Raw genomic sequence first — 15,845 nt, forward strand, 5'->3', positions numbered from 1 at the left:
CAATCATAACCCTAACCGTCTCTCTAACCCTAGCCCTCAACATAACCCTAACCCTAGGTCCAATCCTAACCCTAACCGTCTCTCTAACCCTAGCCCTCAACATAACCCTAACCCTAGGTCCAATCCTAACCCTAACCGTCTCTCTAACCCTAGCCCTCAACATAACCCTATCCCTAGGTCCACTCAAAACCCTAACCGTCTCTCTAACCCTAGCCCTCAACATAAACCTAACCCTAGGTCCAATCCTAACCCTAACCGTCTCTAACCCTAGCCCTCAACATAACCCTAACCCTAGGTCCAATCCTAACCCTAACCGTCTCTCTAACCCTAGCCCTCAACATAACCCTAACCCTAGGTCCAATCATAACCCTAACCGTCTCTCTAACCCTGCCCTCAACATAACCCTAACCCTAGGTCCAATCCTAACCCTAACCGTCTCTCTAACCCTAGCCCTCAACATAACCCTAACCCTAGGTCCAATCCTAACCCTAACCGTCTCTCTAACCCTAGCCCTCAACATAACCCTAACCCTAGGTCCAATCCTAACCCTAACCGTCTCTCTAACCCTAGCCCTCAACATAACCCTAACCCTAGGTCCAATCCTAACCCTAACCGTCTCTCTAACCATAGCCCTCAACATAACCCTAACCCTAGGTCCAATCCTAACCCTAACCGTCTCTCTAACCCTAGCCCTCAACATAACCCTAACCCTAGGTCCAATCCTAACCCTTACCGTCTCCCTAACCCTAGCCCTCAACATAACCCTAACCCTAGGTCCAATCCTAACCCTAACCGTCTCTCTAACCCTAGCCCTCAACATAACCCTAACCCTAGGTCCAATCATAACCCTAACCGTCTCTCTAACCCTAGCCCTCAACATAACCCTAACCCTAGGTCCACTCATAACCCTAACCGTCTCTCTAACCCTAGCCCTCAACATAACCCTAACCCTAGGTCTAATCCTCACCCTAACCGTCTCTCTAAACCTAGCCCTCAACATAACCCTAACCCTAGGTCCAATCCTAACCCTAACCGTCTCTCTAACCCTAGCCCTCAACATAAGCCTAACGCTAGGTCCAATCCTAACCCTAACCGTCTCTCTAACCCTAGCACTCAACATAACCCTAACCCTACGTCCAATCATAACCCTAACCGTCTCTCTAACCCTAGCCCTCAACATAACCCTAACCCTAGGTCCAATCCTAACCCTAACCGTCTCTCTAACCCTAGCCCTCAACATAACCCTAACCCTATTTCCAATCCTAACTCTAACCGTCTCTCTAACCCTAGCCCTCAACATAACCCTAACCCTAGGTCCAATCCTAACCCTAACCGTCTCTCTAACCCTAGCCCTCAACATAACCCTAACCCTAGGTCCAATCCTAACCCTAACTGTCTCTCTAACCCTAGCCCTCAACCTAACCCTAACCCTAGGTCCAATCCTAACCCTTATCGTCTCCCTAACCCCAGCCCTCAACATAACCCTAACCCTAGGTCCAATCATAACCCTAACCGTCTCTCTAACCCTAGCCCTCAACATAACCCTAACCCTAGGTCCAATCCTAACGCTAACCGTCTCTCTAAGCCTAGCCGTCAACGTAACCCTAACCCTAGGTCCAATCCTAACCCTAACCGTCACTCTAACCCTAGCCCTCAACATAACCCTAACCCTAGGTCCAATCCTAACCCTAACCGTGTCTCTAACCCTAGCCCTCAACATAACCCTAACCCTAGGTCCAATCATAACCCTAACCGTCTCTCTAACCCTAGCCCTCAACATAACCCTAACCCTAGGTCTAATCCTAACGCTTACCGTCTCCCTAACCCTAGCCCTCAACATAACCCTAACCCTAGGTCCAATCCTAACCCTAACCGTCTCTCTAACCCTAGCCCTCAACATAACCCTAACCCTAGGTCCAAACCTAACCCTAACCGTCTCTCTAACCCTAGCCCTCAACATAACCCTAACCCTAGGTCCAATCCTAACCCTTACCGTCTCCCTAACCCTAGCCCGCAACATAACCCTAACCGTGGTCCAATCATAACCCTAACCGTCTCTCTAACCCTAGCCCTCAACATAACCCTAACCCTAGGTCCAATCCTAACCCTAACCGTCTCTCTAACCCTAGCCCTCAACATAACCCTAACCCTAGGTCCAATCCTAACCCTTACCGTCTCCCTAAACCTAGCCCTCAACATAACCCTAACCCTAGGTCCAATCCTAACCCTAACCGTCTCTCTAACCCTAGCCCTCAACATAACCCTAACCCTAGGTCCAATCCTAACCCTAACCGTCTCTCTAACCCTAGCCCTCAACATAACCCTAACCCTAGGTCCAATCCTAACCCTTACCGTCTCCCTAACCCTAGCCCTCAACATAACCCTAACCCTAGGTCCAATCCTAACCCTAACCGTCTCTCTAACCCTAGCCCTCAACATAACCCTAACCCTAGGTCCAATCCTAACCCTAACCGTCTCTCTAACCCTATCCCTCAACATAACCCTAACCCTAGGTCCAATCCTAACCCTAACCGTCTCTCTAACCCTAGCCCTCCACATAACCCTAACCTTAGGTCCAATCCTAACCCTTACCGTCTCCCTAACCCTAGCCCTCAACATAACCCTAACCCTAGGTCCAATCCTAACCCTAATCGTCTCTCTAACCCTAGCCCTCAACATAACCCTAACCCTAGGTCCAATCCTAACCCTAACCGTCTCTCTAACCCTAGCCCTCAACATAACCCTAACCCTAGGTCCAATCATAACCCTAACCGTCTCTCTAACCCTAGCCCTCAACATAACCCTAACCCTAGGTCCAATCATAACCCTAACCGTCTCTCTACCCCTAGCCCTCAACATAACCCTAACCTTAGGTCCAATCCTAACCCTAACCGGCTCTCTAACCCTAGCCCTCAACATAACCCTAACCCTAGGTCCACTCATAACCCTAACCGTCTCTCTAACCCTAGCCCTGAACATAACCCTAACCCTAGGTCTAATCCTCACCCTAACCGTCTCTCTAACCCTAGCCCTCAACATAACCCTAACCCTAGGTCCAATCCTAACCCTAACCGTCTCTCTAACCCTAGCCCTCAACCTAACCCTAACCCTAGGTCCAATCCTAACCCTTATCGTCTCCCTAACCCCAGCCCTCAACATAACCCTAACCCTAGGTCCAATCATAACCCTAACCGTCTCTCTAACCCTAGCCCTCAACATAACCCTAACCCTAGGTCCAATCCTAACCCTAACCGTCTCTCTAAGCCTAGCCGTCAACGTAACCCTAACCCTAGGTCCAATCCTAACCCTAACCGTCTCTCTAACCCTTGCCCTCAACATAACCCTAACCGTAGGTCCAATCCTAACCCTAACCGTGTCTCTAACCCTAGCCCTCAACATAACCCTAACCCTAGGTCCAATCATAACCCTAACCGTCTCTCTAACCCTAGCCCTCAACATAACCCTAACCCTAGGTCTAATCCTAACCCTTACCGTCTCCCTAACCCTAGCCCTCAACATAACCCTAACCCTAGGTCCAATCCTAACCCTAACCGTCTCTCTAACCCTAGCCCTCAACATAACCCTAACCCTAGGTCCAATCATGACCCTAACCGTCTCTCTAACCCTAGCCCTCAACATAACCCTAACCCTAGGTCCAATCCTAACCCTAACCGTCTCTCTAACCCTAGCCCTCAACATAACCCTAACCCTAGGTCCAATCCTAACCCTAACCGTCTCTCTAACCCTAGCCCTCAACATAACCCTAACCCTAGGTCCAATCATAACCCTAACCGTCTCTCTAACCCTAGCCCTCAACATAACCCTAACCCTAGGTCCAATCCTACCCCTAACCGTCTCTCTAACCCTAGCCCTCAACATAACCCTAACCCTAGGTCCAATCCTAACCCTAACCGTCTCTCTAACCCTAGCCCTCAACATAACCCTAACCCTAGGTCCAATCCTAACCCTAACCGTCTCTCTAACCCTAGCCCTCAACATAACCCTAACCCTAGGTCCAATCATAACCCTAACCGTCTCTCTAACCCTAGCCCTCAACATAACCCTAACCCTAGGTCCAATCCTAACCCTAATCGTCTCTCTAACCCTAGCCCTCAACATAACCCTATCCCTAGGTCCACTCAAAACCCTAACCGTCTCTCTAACCCTAGCCCTCAACATAACCCTAACCCTAGGTCCAATCCTAACCCTAACCGTCTCTCTAACCCTAGCCCTCAACATAACCCTAACCCTAGGTCCAATCCTAACCCTAACCGTCTCTCTAACCCTAGCCCTCAACATAACCCTAACCCTAGGTCCAATCATGACCCTAACCGTCTCTCTAACCCTAGCCCTCAACATAACCCTAACCCTAGGTCCAATCCTAACCCTAACCGTCTCTCGAACCCTAGCCCTCAACATAACCCTAACCCTAGGTCCAATCATGACCCTAACCGTCTCTCTAACCCTAGCCCTCAACATAACCCTAACCCTAGGTCCAATCCTAACCCTAACCGTCTCTCTAACCCTAGCCCTCAACATAACCCTAACCCTAGGTCCAATCCTAACCCTTACCGTCTCCCTAACCCTAGCCCTCAACATAACCCTAACCCTAGGTCCAATCCTAACCCTAATCGTCTCTCTAACCCTAGCCCTCAACATAACCCTAACCCTAGGTCCAATCCTAACCCTAACCGTCTCTCTAACCCTAGCCCTCAACATAACCCTAACCCTAGGTCCAATCATAACCCTAACCGTCTCTCTAACCCTAGCCCTCAACATAACCCTAACCCTAGGTCCAATCATAACCCTAACCGTCTCTCTACCCCTAGCGTTAACATAACCCTAACCCTAGGTCCAATCCTAACCCTAACCGTCTCTCTAACCCTAGCCCTCAACATAACCCTAACCCTAGGTCCACTCATAACCCTAACCGTCTCCCTAACCCTAGCCCTCAACATAACCCTAACCCTAGGTCCAATCCTAACCCTTACCGTCTCCCTAACCCTAGCCCTCAACATAACCCTAACCCTAGGTCCAATCCTAACCCTAACCGTCTCTCTAACCCTAGCCCTCAACATAACCCTAACCCTAGGTCCACTCATAACCCTAACCGTCTCTCTAACCCTAGCCCTCAACATAACCCTAACCCTAGGTCTAATCCTCACCCTAACCATCTCTCTAACCCTAGCCCTCAACATAACCCTAACCCTAGGTCCAATCCTAACCCTAACCGTCTCTCTAACCCTAGCCCTCAACCTAACCCTAACCCTAGGTCCAATCCTAACCCTTATCGTCTCCCTAACCCCAGCCCTCAACATAACCCTAACCCTAGGTCCAATCATAACCCTAACCGTCTCTCTAACCCTAGCCCTCAACATAACCCTAACCCTAGGTCCAATCCTAACCCTAACCGTCTCTCTAAGCCTAGCCGTCAACGTAACCCTAACCCTAGGTCCAATCCTAACCCTAACCGTCTCTCTAACCCTTGCCCTCAACATAACCCTAACCCTAGGTCCAATCCTAACCCTAACCGTGTCTCTAACCCTAGCCCTCAACATAACCCTAACCCTAGGTCCAATCATAACCCTAACCGTCTCTCTAACCCTAGCCCTCAACATAACCCTAACCCTAGGTCTTATCCTAACCCTTACCGTCTCCCTAACCCTAGCCCTCAACATAACCCTAACCCTAGGTCCAATCCTAACCCTAACCGTCTCTCTAACCCTAGCCCTCAACATAACCCTAACCCTAGGTCCAATCCTAACCCTAACCGTCTCTCTAACCCTAGCCCTCAACATAACCCTAACCCTAGGTCCAATCCTAACCCTAACCGTCTCTCTAACCCTAGCCCTCAACATAACCCTAACCCTAGGTCCAATCCTAACCCTAACCGTCTCTCTAACCCTAGCCCTCAACATAACCCTAACCCTAGGTCCAATCATAACCCTAACCGTCTCTCTAACCCTAGCCCTCAACATAACCCTAACCCTATTTCCAATCCTAACCCTAACCGTCTCTCTAACCCTAGCCCTCAACATAACCCTAACCCTAGGTCCAATCCTAACCCTAACCGTCTCTCTAACCCTAGCCCTCAACATAACCCTAACCCTAGGTCCAATCCTAACCCTAACCGTCTCTCTAACCCTAGCCCTCAACATAACCCTAACCCTAGGTCCAATCATAACCCTAACCGTCTCTCTAACCCTAGCCCTCAACATAACCCTAACCCTAGGTCCAATCCTACCCCTAACCGTCTCTCTAACCCTAGCCCTCAACATAACCCTAACCCTAGGTCCAATCCTAACCCTAACCGTCTCTCTAACCCTAGCCCTCAACATAACCCTAACCCTAGGTCCAATCCTAACCCTAACCGTCTCTCTAACCCTAGCCCTCAACATAACCCTAACCCTAGGTCCAATCCTAACCCTAACCGTCTCTCTAACCCTAGCCCTCAACATAACCCTAACCCTAGGTCCAATCCTAACCCTAACCGTCTCTCTAACCCTAGCCCTCAACATAACCCTAACCCTAGGTCCAATCCTAACCCTAACCGTCTCTCTAACCCTAGCCCTCAACATAACCCTAACCCTAGGTCCAATCCTAACCCTAACCGTCTCTCTAACCCTAGCCCTCAACATAACCCTAACCCTAGGTCCAATCCTAACCCTAATCGTCTCTCTAACCCTAGCCCTCAACATAACCCTATCCCTAGGTCCACTCAAAACCCTAACCGTCTCTCTAACCCTAGCCCTCAACATAACCCTAACCCTAGGTCCAATCCTAACCCTAACCGTCTCTCTAACCCTAGCCCTCAACATAACCCTAACCCTAGGTCCAATCCTAACCCTAACCGTCTCTCTAACCCTAGCCCTCAACATAACCCTAACCCTAGGTCCAATCATGACCCTAACCGTCTCTCTAACCCTAGCCCTCAACATAACCCTAACCCTAGGTCCAATCCTAACCCTAACCGTCTCTCGAACCCTAGCCCTCAACATAACCCTAACGCTAGGTCCAATCATGACCCTAACCGTCTCTCTAACCCTAGCCCTCAACATAACCCTAACCCTAGGTCCAATCCTAACCCTAACCGTCTCTCTAACCCTAGCCCTCAACATAACCCTAACCCTAGGTCCAATCCTAACCCTTACCGTCTCCCTAACCCTAGCCCTCAACATAACCCTAACCCTAGGTCCAATCCTAACCCTAATCGTCTCTCTAACCCTAGCCCTCAACATAACCCTAACCCTAGGTCCAATCCTAACCCTAACCGTCTCTCTAACCCTAGCCCTCAACATAACCCTAACCCTAGGTCCAATCATAACCCTAACCGTCTCTCTAACCCTAGCCCTCAACATAACCCTAACCCTAGGTCCAATCATAACCCTAACCGTCTCTCTACCCCTAGCCCTCAACATAACCCTAACCCTAGGTCCAATCCTAACCCTAACCGTCTCTCTAACCCTAGCCCTCAACATAACCCTAACCCTAGGTCCACTCATAACCCTAACCGTCTCTCTAACCCTAGCCCTCAACATAACCCTAACCCTAGGTCTAATCCTCACCCTAACCGTCTCTCTAACCCTAGCCCTCAACATAACCCTAACCCTAGGTCCAATCCTAACCCTAACCGTCTCTCTAACCCTAGCCCTCAACCTAACCCTAACCCTAGGTCCAATCCTAACCCTTATCGTCTCCCTAACCCCAGCCCTCAACATAACCCTCACCCTAGGTCCAATCATAACCCTAACCGTCTCTCTAACCCTAGCCCTCAACATAACCCTAACCCTAGGTCCAATCCTAACCCTAACCGTCTCTCTAAGCCTAGCCGTCAACGTAACCCTAACCCTAGGTCCAATCCTAACCCTAACCGTCTCTCTAACCCTTGCCCTCAACATAACCCTAACCCTAGGTCCAATCCTAACCCTAACCGTGTCTCTAACCCTAGCCCTCAACATAACCCTAACCCTAGGTCCAATCATAACCCTAACCGTCTCTCTAACCCTAGCCCTCAACATAACACTAACCCTAGGTCTAATCCTAACCCTTACCGTCTCCCTAACCCTAGCCCTCAACATAACCCTAACCCTAGGTCCAATCCTAACCCTAACCGTCTCTCTAAACCTAGCCCTCAACATAACCCTAACCCTAGGTCCAATCCTAACCCTAACCGTCTCTCTAACCCTAGCCCTCAACATAACCCTAACCCTAGGTCCAATCCTAACCCTAACCGTCTCTCTAACCCTAGCCCTCAACATAACCCTAACCCTAGGTCCAATCTTAACCCTAACCGTCTCTCTAACCCTAGCCCTCAACATAACCCTAACCCTAGGTCCAATCATAACCCTAACCGTCTCTCTAACCCTAGCCCTCAACATAACCCTAACCCTATTTCCAATCCTAACCCTAACCGTCTCTCTAACCCTAGCCCTCAACATAACCCTAACCCTAGGTCCAATCCTAACCCTAACCGTCTCTCTAATCCTAGCCCTCAACATAACCCTAACCCTAGGTCCAATCCTAACCCTAACCGTCTCTCTAACCCTAGCCCTCAACATAACCCTAACCCTAGGTCCAATCATAACCCTAACCGTCTCTCTAACCCTAGCCCTCAACATAACCCTAACCCTAGGTCCAATCCTACCCCTAACCGTCTCTCTAACCCTAGCCCTCAACATAACCCTAACCCTAGGTCCAATCCTAACCCTAACCGTCTCTCTAACCCTAGCCCTCAACATAACCCTAACCCTAGGTCCAATCCTAACCCTAACCGTCTCTCTAACCCTAGCCCTCAACATAACCCTAACCCTAGGTCCAATCCTAACCCTAACCGTCTCTCTAACCCTAGCCCTCAACATAACCCTATCCCTAGGTCCACTCAAAACCCTAACCGTCTCTCTAACCCTAGCCCTCAACATAAACCTAACCCTAGGTCCAATCCTAACCCTAACCGTCTCTAACCCTAGCCCTCAACATAACCCTAACCCTAGGTCCAATCCTAACCCTAACCGTCTCTCTAACCCTAGCCCTCAACATAACCCTAACCCTAGGTCCAATCATAACCCTAACCGTCTCTCTAACCCTGCCCTCAACATAACCCTAACCCTAGGTCCAATCCTAACCCTAACCGTCTCTCTAACCCTAGCCCTCAACATAACCCTAACCCTAGGTCCAATCCTAACCCTAACCGTCTCTCTAACCCTAGCCCTCAACATAACCCTAACCCTAGGTCCAATCCTAACCCTAACCGTCTCTCTAACCCTAGCCCTCAACATAACCCTAACCCTAGGTCCAATCCTAACCCTAACCGTCTCTCTAACCATAGCCCTCAACATAACCCTAACCCTAGGTCCAATCCTAACCCTAACCGTCTCTCTAACCCTAGCCCTCAACATAACCCTAACCCTAGGTCCAATCCTAACCCTTACCGTCTCCCTAACCCTAGCCCTCAACATAACCCTAACCCTAGGTCCAATCCTAACCCTAATCGTCTCTCTAACCCTAGCCCTCAACATAACCCTAACCCTAGGTCCAATCCTAACCCTAACCGTCTCTCTAACCCTAGCCCTCAACATAACCCTAACCCTAGGTCCAATCATAACCCTAACCGTCTCTCTAACCCTAGCCCTCAACATAACCCTAACCCTAGGTCCAATCATAACCCTAACCGTCTCTCTACCCCTAGCCCTCAACATAACCCTAACCCTAGGTCCAATCCTAACCCTAACCGTCTCTCTAACCCTAGCCCTCAACATAACCCTAACCCTAGGTCCACTCATAACCCTAACCGTCTCTCTAACCCTAGCCCTCAACATAACCCTAACCCTAGGTCTAATCCTCACCCTAACCGTCTCTCTAACCCTAGCCCTCAACATAACCCTAACCCTAGGTCCAATCCTAACCCTAACCGTCTCTCTAACCCTAGCCCTCAACCTAACCCTAACCCTAGGTCCAATCCTAACCCTTATCGTCTCCCTAACCCCAGCCCTCAACATAACCCTCACCCTAGGTCCAATCATAACCCTAACCGTCTCTCTAACCCTAGCCCTCAACATAACCCTAACCCTAGGTCCAATCCTAACCCTAACCGTCTCTCTAAGCCTAGCCGTCAACGTAACCCTAACCCTAGGTCCAATCCTAACCCTAACCGTCTCTCTAACCCTTGCCCTCAACATAACCCTAACCCTAGGTCCAATCCTAACCCTAACCGTGTCTCTAACCCTAGCCCTCAACATAACCCTAACCCTAGGTCCAATCATAACCCTAACCGTCTCTCTAACCCTAGCCCTCAACATAACACTAACCCTAGGTCTAATCCTAACCCTTACCGTCTCCCTAACCCTAGCCCTCAACATAACCCTAACCCTAGGTCCAATCCTAACCCTAACCGTCTCTCTAAACCTAGCCCTCAACATAACCCTAACCCTAGGTCCAATCCTAACCCTAACCGTCTCTCTAACCCTAGCCCTCAACATAACCCTAACCCTAGGTCCAATCCTAACCCTAACCGTCTCTCTAACCCTAGCCCTCAACATAACCCTAACCCTAGGTCCAATCTTAACCCTAACCGTCTCTCTAACCCTAGCCCTCAACATAACCCTAACCCTAGGTCCAATCATAACCCTAACCGTCTCTCTAACCCTAGCCCTCAACATAACCCTAACCCTATTTCCAATCCTAACCCTAACCGTCTCTCTAACCCTAGCCCTCAACATAACCCTAACCCTAGGTCCAATCCTAACCCTAACCGTCTCTCTAATCCTAGCCCTCAACATAACCCTAACCCTAGGTCCAATCCTAACCTTAACCGTCTCTCTAACCCTAGCCCTCAACATAACCCTAACCCTAGGTCCAATCCTAACCCTAACCGTCTCTCTAACCCTAGCCCTCAACATAACCCTAACCCTAGGTCCAATCTTAACCCTAACCGTCTCTCTAACCCTAGCCCTCAACATAACCCTAACCCTAGGTCCAATCATAACCCTAACCGTCTCTCTAACCCTAGCCCTCAACATAACCCTAACCCTATTTCCAATCCTAACCCTAACCGTCTCTCTAACCCTAGCCCTCAACATAACCCTAACCCTAGGTCCAATCCTAACCCTTACCGTCTCCCTAACCCTAGCCCTCAACATAACCCTAACCCTAGGTCTAATCCTAACCCTTACCGTCTCCCTAACCCTAGCCCTCAACATAACCCTAACCCTAGGTCCAATCCTAACCCTAACCGTCTCTCTAAACCTAGCCCTCAACATAACCCTAACCCTAGGTCCAATCCTAACCCTAACCGTCTCTCTAACCCTAGCCCTCAACATAACCCTAACCCTAGGTCCAATCCTAACCCTAACCGTCTCTCTAACCCTAGCCCTCAACATAACCCTAACCCTAGGTCCAATCTTAACCCTAACCGTCTCTCTAACCCTAGCCCTCAACATAACCCTAACCCTAGGTCCAATCATAACCCTAACCGTCTCTCTAACCCTAGCCCTCAACATAACCCTAACCCTATTTCCAATCCTAACCCTAACCGTCTCTCTAACCCTAGCCCTCAACATAACCCTAACCCTAGGTCCAATCCTAACCCTAACCGTCTCTCTAATCCTAGCCCTCAACATAACCCTAACCCTAGGTCCAATCCTAACCCTAACCGTCTCTCTAACCCTAGCCCTCAACATAACCCTAACCCTAGGTCCAATCATAACCCTAACCGTCTCTCTAACCCTAGCCCTCAACATAACCCTAACCCTAGGTCCAATCCTACCCCTAACCGTCTCTCTAACCCTAGCCCTCAACATAACCCTAACCCTAGGTCCAATCCTAACCCTAACCGTCTCTCTAACCCTAGCCCTCAACATAACCCTAACCCTAGGTCCAATCCTAACCCTAACCGTCTCTCTAACCCTAGCCCTCAACATAACCCTAACCCTAGGTCCAATCCTAACCCTAACCGTCTCTCTAACCCTAGCCCTCAACATAACCCTATCCCTAGGTCCACTCAAAACCCTAACCGTCTCTCTAACCCTAGCCCTCAACATAAACCTAACCCTAGGTCCAATCCTAACCCTAACCGTCTCTAACCCTAGCCCTCAACATAACCCTAACCCTAGGTCCAATCCTAACCCTAACCGTCTCTCTAACCCTAGCCCTCAACATAACCCTAACCCTAGGTCCAATCCTAACCCTAACTGTCTCTCTAACCCTAGCCCTCAACCTAACCCTAACCCTAGGTCCAATCCTAACCCTTATCGTCTCCCTAACCCCAGCCCTCAACATAACCCTAACCCTAGGTCCAATCATAACCCTAACCGTCTCTCTAACCCTAGCCCTCAACATAACCCTAACCCTAGGTCCAATCCTAACGCTAACCGTCTCTCTAAGCCTAGCCGTCAACGTAACCCTAACCCTAGGTCCAATCCTAACCCTAACCGTCACTCTAACCCTAGCCCTCAACATAACCCTAACCCTAGGTCCAATCCTAACCCTAACCGTGTCTCTAACCCTAGCCCTCAACATAACCCTAACCCTAGGTCCAATCATAACCCTAACCGTCTCTCTAACCCTAGCCCTCAACATAACCCTAACCCTAGGTCTAATCCTAACCCTTACCGTCTCCCTAACCCTAGCCCTCAACATAACCCTAACCCTAGGTCCAATCCTAACCCTAACCGTCTCTCTAACCCTAGCCCTCAACATAACCCTAACCCTAGGTCCAAACCTAACCCTAACCGTCTCTCTAACCCTAGCCCTCAACATAACCCTAACCCTAGGTCCAATCCTAACCCTTACCGTCTCCCTAACCCTAGCCCTCAACATAACCCTAACCGTGGTCCAATCATAACCCTAACCGTCTCTCTAACCCTAGCCCTCAACATAACCCTAACCCTAGGTCCAATCCTAACCCTAACCGTCTCTCTAACCCTAGCCCTCAACATAACCCTAACCCTAGGTCCAATCCTAACCCTTACCGTCTCCCTAAACCTAGCCCTCAACATAACCCTAACCCTAGGTCCAATCCTAACCCTAACCGTCTCTCTAACCCTAGCCCTCAACATAACCCTAACCCTAGGTCCAATCCTAACCCTAACCGTCTCTCTAACCCTAGCCCTCAACATAACCCTAACCCTAGGTCCAATCCTAACCCTTACCGTCTCCCTAACCCTAGCCCTCAACATAACCCTAACCCTAGGTCCAATCCTAACCCTAACCGTCTCTCTAACCCTAGCCCTCAACATAACCCTAACCCTAGGTCCAATCCTAACCCTAACCGTCTCTCTAACCCTAGCCCTCAACATAACCCTAACCCTAGGTCCAATCCTAACCCTAACCGTCTCTCTAACCCTAGCCCTCCACATAACCCTAACCTTAGGTCCAATCCTAACCCTTACCGTCTCCCTAACCCTAGCCCTCAACATAACCCTAACCCTAGGTCCAATCCTAACCCTAATCGTCTCTCTAACCCTAGCCCTCAACATAACCCTAACCCTAGGTCCAATCCTAACCCTAACCGTCTCTCTAACCCTAGCCCTCAACATAACCCTAACCCTAGGTCCAATCATAACCCTAACCGTCTCTCTAACCCTAGCCCTCAACATAACCCTAACCCTAGGTCCAATCATAACCCTAACCGTCTCTCTACCCCTAGCCCTCAACATAACCCTAACCTTAGGTCCAATCCTAACCCTAACCGGCTCTCTAACCCTAGCCCTCAACATAACCCTAACCCTAGGTCCACTCATAACCCTAACCGTCTCTCTAACCCTAGCCCTGAACATAACCCTAACCCTAGGTCTAATCCTCACCCTAACCGTCTCTCTAACCCTAGCCCTCAACATAACCCTAACCCTAGGTCCAATCCTAACCCTAACCGTCTCTCTAACCCTAGCCCTCAACCTAACCCTAACCCTAGGTCCAATCCTAACCCTTATCGTCTCCCTAACCCCAGCCCTCAACATAACCCTAACCCTAGGTCCAATCATAACCCTAACCGTCTCTCTAACCCTAGCCCTCAACATAACCCTAACCCTAGGTCCAATCCTAACCCTAACCGTCTCTCTAAGCCTAGCCGTCAACGTAACCCTAACCCTAGGTCCAATCCTAACCCTAACCGTCTCTCTAACCCTTGCCCTCAACATAACCCTAACCCTAGGTCCAATCCTAACCCTAACCGTGTCTCTAACCCTAGCCCTCAACATAACCCTAACCCTAGGTCCAATCATAACCCTAACCGTCTCTCTAACCCTAGCCCTCAACATAACCCTAACCCTAGGTCTAATCCTAACCCTTACCGTCTCCCTAACCCTAGCCCTCAACATAACCCTAACCCTAGGTCCAATCCTAACCCTAACCGTCTCTCTAACCCTAGCCCTCAACATAACCCTAACCCTAGGTCCAATCATGACCCTAACCGTCTCTCTAACCCTAGCCCTCAACATAACCCTAACCCTAGGTCCAATCCTAACCCTAACCGTCTCTCTAACCCTAGCCCTCAACATAACCCTAACCCTAGGTCCAATCCTAACCCTAACCGTCTCTCTAACCCTAGCCCTCAACATAACCCTAACCCTAGGTCCAATCATAACCCTAACCGTCTCTCTAACCCTAGCCCTCAACATAACCCTAACCCTAGGTCCAATCCTACCCCTAACCGTCTCTCTAACCCTAGCCCTCAACATAACCCTAACCCTAGGTCCAATCCTAACCCTAACCGTCTCTCTAACCCTAGCCCTCAACATAACCCTAACCCTAGGTCCAATCCTAACCCTAACCGTCTCTCTAACCCTAGCCCTCAACATAACCCTAACCCTAGGTCCAATCCTAACCCTAACCGTCTCTCTAACCCTAGCCCTCAACATAACCCTAACCCTAGGTCCAATCCTAACCCTAATCGTCTCTCTAACCCTAGCCCTCAACATAACCCTATCCCTAGGTCCACTCAAAACCCTAACCGTCTCTCTAACCCTAGCCCTCAACATAACCCTAACCCTAGGTCCAATCCTAACCCTAACCGTCTCTCTAACCCTAGCCCTCAACATAACCCTAACCCTAGGTCCAATCCTAACCCTAACCGTCTCTCTAACCCTAGCCCTCAACATAACCCTAACCCTAGGTCCAATCATGACCCTAACCGTCTCTCTAACCCTAGCCCTCAACATAACCCTAACCCTAGGTCCAATCCTAACCCTAACCGTCTCTCGAACCCTAGCCCTCAACATAACCCTAACCCTAGGTCCAATCATGACCCTAACCGTCTCTCTAACCCTAGCCCTCAACATAACCCTAACCCTAGGTCCAATCCTAACCCTAACCGTCTCTCTAACCCTAGCCCTCAACATAACCCTAACCCTAGGTCCAATCCTAACCCTTACCGTCTCCCTAACCCTAGCCCTCAACATAACCCTAACCCTAGGTCCAATCCTAACCCTAATCGTCTCTCTAACCCTAGCCCTCAACATAACCCTAACCCTAGGTCCAATCCTAACCCTAACCGTCTCTCTAACCCTAGCCCTCAACATAACCCTAACCCTAGGTCCAATCATAACCCTAACCGTCTCTCTAACCCTAGCCCTCAACATAACCCTAACCCTAGGTCCAATCATAACCCTAACCGTCTCTCTACCCCTAGCGTTAACATAACCCTAACCCTAGGTCCAATCCTAACCCTAACCGTCTCTCTAACCCTAGCCCTCAACATAACCCTAACCCTAGGTCCACTCATAACCCTAACCGTCTCCCTAACCCTAGCCCTCAACATAACCCTAACCCTAGGTCCAATCCTAACCCTTACCGTCTCCCTAACCCTAGCCCTCAACATAACCCTAACCCTAGGTCCAATCCTAACCCTAACC

Source organism: Miniopterus schreibersii, assembly GCF_964146895.1.
Source record: "Miniopterus schreibersii genome assembly, chromosome: 8".
NCBI lineage: Eukaryota > Metazoa > Chordata > Mammalia > Chiroptera > Miniopteridae > Miniopterus > Miniopterus schreibersii.